The sequence below is a fragment of the Sinocyclocheilus grahami genome, unplaced genomic scaffold (genome assembly GCF_001515645.1).
Source record: "Sinocyclocheilus grahami isolate Dianchi unplaced genomic scaffold, SAMN03320097.WGS_v1.1 scaffold105.1, whole genome shotgun sequence".
Classification (NCBI taxonomy): domain Eukaryota; kingdom Metazoa; phylum Chordata; class Actinopteri; order Cypriniformes; family Cyprinidae; genus Sinocyclocheilus; species Sinocyclocheilus grahami.
Window position 1 is genome coordinate 1,512,843 of NW_015505284.1, and position 9,519 is coordinate 1,522,361.

A 9,519-nucleotide genomic window follows, 5' to 3' on the forward strand; every position below is an offset into this window, starting at 1 on the left:
TATAAAAGCCTTTTCACACCAAAAGTGAAATGAATAAGCCTCAGGCTGAAGGGAAAGTACGTTTACGTCCGTACAGTAGAATGCAGAAGAAGACATTTCAACACACTTCAGCAATAAACAAAGACAAGTAATTTGTGCTTATTAGTACGGTTGAACTGGATCATCGAAGGTCAGAAGCAAAGACATTGCTTAATAGAATGGGATTAAATACATAAAGGATATTTGTGTTGTTTAACATTTAATTATTGCATATTCAGTTGCATTATTTTTATTCATTTTGAGGAATACTGAATCTGTGTTTTTTTTTGTGAGTGAGATGAATGAATGCATATTCATATTTATTTTAGAACTACAGTAGCATCTTCTGATTTCTCTCAACATGGGGACAGGAGAGCTGTCAAGCAATAAATTGGAAAAAAAAGTAACTTGCGTTACTCATCTGAAAAATTTACTCAGAAATTCTCTTGTAAATTAAAAAGCAATGCGTTACTTTACCAGTTATTTGAAAAAAGTAATCTGATTACGTAACTCGCGTTGGGGGTAACTCATTACAAGTAACGCGAGTTACGTAATCAGATTAAACCAGGTTAACAGCGTGAGGCTAAATGGTGAACTATGAGTATCCTGTGATTGTTCGTTTGGTTAGTCGCAGAAGTTCAGTAGGGGTTAGAACAAACCACAACCAAAATATAGGAACAGCAAGACATAAAATGGCAGTGTGTCAGTGTTGTTAAAGGATAAATTCTCTCTTTTTTAAAGTATGTTATCATGTAATTCTTTTTCAAAAGAGAATACATTATGAATTATACTATTATGTTGATTTTGCTATAAATAGTTATTTCAATGCATACGCAAGTATTGCACCATTTCCACTGAGACCACCTCCATCCCCCAGTTACATCCTGTTACCAGAAACGAGCCAGCACTAGGAGGAAAAGATTACCCTGTAGCCAGCTGGTCAAACATGACTGACCAAATGTCTTGAGATGTGTTCTTATACACATACAGAAGCGAGAAGCCGCTTATGTAATCAAACTGATACTAAAAGTACTTTGAAGTACCTTGCTTGAATGCAGGCTATTTAAGAAGTTGCAGCTGTTCTGTCTCTTTCAGCTGCTTTAAAATGACAAATATTGTGTCAGCAACAGGTTTGACATGGCGATTTGACATTTGACTTTTTAATTAGGACTAAGTACATCTTCATATACTGTAGCCTATATTTTCATAATTAGGCCTACTTCTACTGTCTTTGAAATATGGGTAAAGTGTACTGCCGAATATACTGACAAGCATGTTCACTAAAATATTATGTCATTTTTATTTAAACTTATCATGTATTTAAATGTAATTACACATTCATTAACTTTATTATTAACTTTAAAATGTAACAAATTAGTCATTCTTGAGACATGGGACAAAACAGGTCCAGCAAAGGGTAACTGCTATTAGGTTTAAAAATACAAATATTTTCATTATTTGATGAATAGTAGAATGTATTTAACACAATTATCACCTTTAATTTAATTTTCTTATTATTAAACCAAATCTATGTTTCGTAATGTCCTCTCACTATGTCTAAAACAGTGTGTCCACAGAGAAGGGTTCATTCATATTCAATAAAATGGATAAAAATGTTTTTTTTAATGATGAAAAATAGCTTGTTTTATCAAAAGCAACACTTAATAATATCTCCTATCAAAGCAAGGTTGTTTTTTAATGACACATGCATCATTTAAATGTAATTACACATTTATTAACTTTATTATTAACTTTAAAATGTAACAAATTAGTCATTCTTGAGACATGGGACAAAACAGGTCCAGCAAAGGGTAACTGCTATTAGGTTTAAAAATACAAATATTTTCATTATTTGATTAATAGTAGAATGTATTTAACACAATTATCACCTTTAATTTAATTTTCTTATTATTAAACCAAATCTATGTTTCGTAATGTCCTCTCACTACATCTAAAACAGTGTGTCCACAGAGAAGGGTTCATTCATATTCAATCAAATGGATAAAAATGTTTTTTTTTAATGATGAAAAATAGCTTGTTTTATCAAAAGCAACACTTAATAATATCTCCTATCAAAGCAAGGTTGTTTTTTAATGACACATGCATATTTCATAGGATTTTAAAGTTCAAAATGACTACAAATTCAGGTTTTCGTCACATCCGTCAGATGTGTCAACTCCGTCAGTTGAATATTTTGATAATATTTCATTATGATATTTTATATTTGTTGTGCAATTGTTGGTCACGTGTGAAAGTGTAATCTGTCTGCTAACACCAGGATGTGTTTTGAAATGTTAAAAACATCTTGAATGCTGTTAAAGATAGTTGAAATTATATTACACAGTCCAAGGTAAAAAAAACACATTTTGTTAAAAAAGAGAAAAGTTGGGAGGTTGTATCAAAGCATAGCTCAGTAGCTTAGTACATATGAGATACATAAATGTAGTTTCATTTGTCTGAGTACAAGGTTTTATTTTTTCAATTTTGCTCCCTGTTTTGTCCCACTTCTTGAGAATGACTGAAATAACACTAGTCTTTACGTGCTTTAGTTTAATACGTCAACACATAAATGTATTTTAAAGCATGACAAAAGATTAACAATGCGCTTTAGGCTATAGAAAAATGTTTAATTGATCATAAATGCACTTTTTAAATGTGTACTTAAATGTGTTAAGAAGCAGTGTACTCTCTTTACGTGCGCTTTGATTTTATATTATCTTCAAATGCAGTTTATTAAAAAAGAAAAGAAAACGTTTTTATGATTTGAAGTAGCCTACACTACAATTGCACATTCAGTACAGTGAAGCACGCTTTTTCATATGACTGATTCAATGTATTTGATAGTTAAAATGACTACAAATTCAGGTTTTCGTCACATCCGTCAGATGTGTCAACTCCGTCAGTTCGATATTTTGATAATATTTCATTATGATATTTTATATTTGTTGTGCAATTGTTGGTCACATGTGAAAGTGTAATCTGTCTGCTAACACCAGAATGTGTTTTGAAATGTTAAAAACATCTTGAATGCTGTTAAAGATAAAGCTGAAATTATATTACACAGTCCAAGGTAAAAAAGCACATTTTGTTAAAAAACAGAAAAGTTGGGAGGTTGTATCAAAGCATAGCTCAGTAGCTTAGTACATATGAGATACATAAATGTAGTTTCATTTGTCTGAGTACAAGGTTTTATTTTTTCAATTTTGCTCCCTGTTTTGTCCCACTTCTTGAGAATGACTGAAATAACACTAGTCTTTACGTGCTTTAGTTTAATATGTCAACACATAAATGTATTTTAAAGCATGACAAAAGATTAACAATGCGCTTTAGGCTATAGAAAAATGTTTAATTGATCATAAATGCACTTTTTAAATGTGTACTTAAATGTGTTAAGAAGCAGTGTACTCTCTTTACGTGCGCTTTGATTTTATATTATCTTCAAATGCAGTTTATTAAAAAAGAAAAGAAAAAGTTTTTATGATTTGAAGTAGCCTACACTACAATTGCACATTCAGTACAGTGAAGCACGCTTTTTCATAACGGTATAAATTAAAAGAACTACAGAACACATTCTAAAAGCATCATAGTGTTTCAAGCATAGATATGTACATATTTTTGTTTTTTGGAAAAGTGTGTGAAAAATGTTATTTTATGGTCAGTCACAATTGTAACCGGTGGGATAACGTGTATACTGAATTAACATATTTCTGCAGTCTTAAAAATTGTTACATATCTTAGCCCCGCTATTTTAAACTGTTTGATCACATTCTAGGGTTACTATTATGCATAAACAACCCTTATACAACATTGGTAGGAATACTGAGATCAAATACAAAAAAACTTTTTTGTAACATATATCATCCCATTTTTATATTAGTGCTACCAGTATTACAACATTAATATTCTAACTTATTTGTAACATTTGAACTTTTGATTTAGTGCAATATTTTGTACTGCCATTAGGGACTGCCAGTGAATGGCTGTTGCATGCATAAAATGCAACCTTTTTATTCTGACAGTGTATGATTTCTATTTTTAGACATCAAAGACGCGTTGTAAAGTGCGGTTATTACCTATGATAATGCGAATGTTTTTATTTATGGATATCATTCGTGCATCCTGTGTAGGCAGACAGCTTTTCCTAAGATTTGACATACAGTAAATTGAGATACAGCCTAACTTTGGTATGTAATCAGTAAGAATGCATAAACAGATAAATGCATGCACATGTGTATAATCAGTTGCTTGTCATTCTGAAGCAGTTCAAATTGTGCATTTAGTTGCACATGTATTAATGCGTTAATAATTTTAGTTCAACACTGCTGTTATGTAATGAAAGTTACTGTATGTGCTACTGTTCCAGCAGTTTTAAGACGAAGAACAACCCAGATATTTCTTAGCTGTTGACCAGATCAAGAGTTTAGAGGAAGGTAAATACTGTGGAAAAGTGGGTTACTTAGGATGTAAATATGAAGGAAAAAACAAGTAAAGAGAAAAGAGTCCTTGTCCTCAACAGAGTGCATGAGGGATACTTTTTAAAAGTGCTAATTGAGGTTGTTTTGAGGCAGCATGCATCTGCAGTGGAATAGGTCAAATGTTAAATAAAAATAGACTTGTTTACTATGCATGAGAAAAAAAATCATGTGGGGTGTTAACGTTACCCGCAGTGCTTTGCCAATTATTATTTTTTCCCCCAATATCTGATTCAAGTGAGGGCTGTTTGTCTTGTTAAAATAAAATGTAAACACAATGATGATTATTTTGACAGGAGGAATTAAAGGAATAGTTCACCACAAAATGAGGAAAATTATGTAATTCATGTCATACCCAAATGACTCTCTGTGGAACACAGACATTGCTTATTTAAAGAATGACCTGGCCCAAGACCTTGGGCTCCAAAATTACTAACAGCAGTCAATTGAATTTCACTATATTGTACTATAGTTACACTAGACATATGCACTCGCTTTTTTGGGGTTCATCAGAGAAGTCTGATCGGCTTTGTAAGTCAGATCCTTTCAATCCAGTACAATGGATTTTGCTTGATTGGCTTACAAATCAAACCGTCCACAAGATTAACAAACTGTCTTGGTGATCCAGTTACAGATGGATGTTTCAGCCCCAAAATATTATTATAAACTTGTATCATTTTCTTCTATGAAACACAAATGGAGATATTTTGAAGAATGTTGTTAATCGAACAGTTGACTTTCACTGTGTGGAAAAATATCTTGTTGTGTTTTGCAAGTTATACAGGTTAAAAAAAGACATGTAAGTAAATGATGACAGAACTATCTTTTTAACAGCCCGCTTATCAGTGAATAATATCTTAAAATATGGTGCTTAACAGACTAAGTGCTCATGCATATGGACGGGATATTCTTCTTAAACCACTTTACGTGTTCCACAGAAGAATGCAAGTGATATTGGTTTAAAACGGCATGACGATGAATAAATGATGACAATTTAAATTTTAGGGCTGAATGTCTTTGAGTTTTTGTAATCTGCTAGCTTTCGTTTTAAGGCGACCCTAGAGACAGACAGAGTGTTTTATGTTCCTTGTTGTATGGCGGGTAAGGCTGTTTTCACCAGCAAGGCTTTGCTTTTTCTGAAGAATGAGCTCATTTAGTGGTGGGGGAAGTTCAATAGAGGAGTCACACGATAGCCTAGCTGCCATTTGAGTTCTGCTGAGTGCAGAGACATGTCCACACCAGCGGCCCACTCCGGCCTGTGTTACTCACTGTGGTGAGGCTTGCGACCAAAATAGACCTGACTACAGTATGTGCTATGACTCCATGGAAGTTACATTTTAAGAGGCTGCTCAGAAATGTCTTTTTTTGTTGTTGTTTGACTATAACCCTGTCTGTACTGTATTGTTTGAAGTATAGGAAAACTTATTTTTAATAATCATCTTGCTTTATGGCCTTGCGTTCTTGTGCATGCATTCAGTTCAGATCACTTATTGCCTTGATTTTTGACCCCTGATATGAGATCCAGCCCCTCCCACCATAAAGTAACACAAACATGGTGTTAACCGAGTTGCTTCCTTTTGTCAGTTATAGAAGGAATAGTTCATATTATTTCAAATCTGCTTTCCTTGGAATTTCAAACAATGTTTTAACTGTTTTTGCCTATGCAATGATTTTGGTGGGGTTCAAAAAACAACACTGGACCCCACTGATTTTCATTATGTGGCCACTATTTTTCATATTCAGATATCTTCAATTGTGTTCCACAGGATTGTATTCCCTTTAAGTCCTGGCCCTGAAATCTTCATTATTTGTGCTTGCCAAGTATGACAGTTATTGTCACTTCACTTGGGGCTAGGGATTTGAACAGATACATATTGAATTTTACGGTAAACAATGCATACTACAGACATCAATGCTAACAAATCATGAAGCTTGTAGATGAGAGGTATGCTGTTACTATTAACCTATCGGATGTAGGTTTTTCACCTGGAAGATGATCAAATTAATATTTGCAGGACCATTTAAAATGAACTAGTAGAAATAAAAAAACAAAACAAAACTTAAGTTCACCTAAAAAAGAAAAAAAAATGTGGACCAACACAAGTGTGAATAAATTATGACAATTTTATATCCTTTAACTATCCCTTGAAATTCTGAAGTTACATGTCTTGAGATTAGTGAGCTGTCAAACAATTAAATGCGATTAATCGCATCCAAAATATAAGTTGTTGTTTACATAATGTGTATTTTATTATGTATAAATACACACACATGCAGTATATATTTTGAAAATATTTACATGTATATAATTTATATTATACAGAAATATATATTTAATATATAAACAACACATTTTTCTTAAATATATACATACATGTGTGTGTATTTATTAGGGGTGGGAATCACCAGAGGCCTCACGATACGATATTATCACGATACTTGTGGCACGATACAATATTATTGCAATTTTCAATATATTGCGATATTCTGCGATACATTGCAATTTATTACCTTTTTCCAACTTCAAATTATGTCCCCAAAGGAAAACTTTGACAACATCTGTTTTAACTAAAAAGAAACATTTCTCAGTTTGTTTATCTCACTTCAGTTTTATTGTTGCAGTGCAAAATGGGATTGACAAGCAGACAAACGGACCAACACTTTCATGAAAACCTGTCATAAATGTTGTATGCACCTGGCAAACTCAACTATTTGTATTACAGTCTAGTCCACCTTAATTAAAAGTAAACAGGTATGCACTGCTGTGCTACTACAGGTATTTTGAACAGTGCAACTTGAAATTGTACTAAAAAGTTGTGCAGCAGCCCCTCCCACCATAAAGTAACACAAACATGGTGTTAACCGAGTTGCTTCCTTTTGTCAGGAATAGTTCATATTATTTCAAATCTGCTTTCCTTGGAATTTCAAACAATGTTTTAACTGTTTTTGCCTATGCAATGATTTTGGTGGGGTTCAAAAAACAACACTGGACCCCACTGATTTTCATTATGTGGCCACTATTTTTCATATTCAGATATCTTCAATTGTGTTCCACAGGATTGTATTCCCTTTAAGTCCTGGCCCTGAAATCTTCATTATTTGTGCTTGCCAAGTATGACAGTTATTGTCACTTCACTTGGGGCTAGGGATTTGAACAGATACATATTGAATTTTACGGTAAACAATGCATACTACAGACATCAATGCTAACAAATCATGAAGCTTGTAGATGAGAGGTATGCTGTTACTATTAACCTATCGGATGTAGGTTTTTCACCTGGAAGATGATCAAATTAATATTTGCAGGACCATTTAAAATTAACTAGTAGAAAAAAAAAACAAAACAAAACTTACGTTCACCTAAAAAAGAAAAAAAAATGTGGACCAACACAAGTGTGAATAAATTGACAATTTTATATCCTTTAACTATCCCTTGAAATTCTGAAGTTACATGTCTTGAGATTAGTGAGCTGTCAAACAATTAAATGCGATTAATCGCATCCAAAATATAAGTTGTTGTTTACATAATGTGTATTTTATTATGTATAAATACACACACATGCAGTATATATTTTGAAAATATTTACATGTATATAATTTATATTATACAGAAATATATATTTAATATATAAACAACACATTTTTCTTAAATATATACATACATGTGTGTGTATTTATACATAATAAAATACACATTATGTAAACAACAACTTATATTTTGGATGCGATTAATCGCATCCAAAATATAAGTTGTTGTTTACATAATGTGTATTTTATTATGTATAAATACACACACATGCAGTATATATTTTGAAAATATTTACATGTATATAATTTATATTATACAGAAATATATATTTAATATATAAACAACACATTTTTCTTAAATATATACATACATGTGTGTGTATTTATTAGGGGTGGGAATCACCAGAGGCCTCACGATACGATATTATCACGATACTTGTGGCACGATACAATATTATTGCAATTTTCAATATATTGCGATATTCTGCGATACATTGCAATTTATTACCTTTTTCCAACTTCAAATTATGTCCCCAAAGGAAAACTTTGACAACATCTGTTTTAACTAAAAAGAAACATTTCTCAGTTTGTTTATCTCACTTCAGTTTTATTGTTGCAGTGCAAAATGGGATTGACAAGCAGACAAGCGCTACTGCAAACCGGAACAAGTAGGTCTATACTGACGAAGAGTGAAACCTGCGCACTGAACACTGCCGGGCGGGACGCGGCGCGCCTGCGCCATATTTATTATTATTATTATTATTATTATTATATGTAGCCTATATTTTCGGTGCATCCTTACTTGCATCCCCTCCTTGTTTACAAATTTGAAGTAAGTGCATACATCCGATTTAAACGTGGACAGGGCTTTCCTGATAACTTTCCGCAATGAAAATAACTTTCTCTTTATTTTACTAACTTACTGCATGCTGAAGGTGACCCAGCTGACCTCACCAGAAAAAAAACTCAACACCACCATCTAGTGGATTGTAAAGAAATTAATTTTATTATTCTACCAAATAGTATAATAAAAGATCGATACTTGGCGTCCGTGTATCGATACAGTATTGCCGCAGAAAATATCGCGATACTATGCTGTTTCGATTTTTCCCCCACCCCTAGTATTTATATATAACATAATAAATATACACAGTACACACACATATATTATGTGAACTAAAACTTTTATTTTGGATGCGATTAATTGCGATTAATCATTTGATAGCACTACCTGAGATATATACATTTGGTCATATTTATTTTGGGGACAGTTTGTGCCTCCTAATTTGCTGCTTAGTAATGGTTAGTGAGGTAGTTGTTGAGTTTAGGTATGGGGTGTGGTTAAGGGATCTAAAGTATGGTTACAGAATAAGGCACTAATATGTGCTTTATAGATACTATAGCTAATATGCTAGTAATTTGCAAACCAATAAGAAGCTGGTTAAAAGTGAGAATCGGTCCCTAAAGTGTTAAACTGTAATTGTGACCTAAAATTATGATC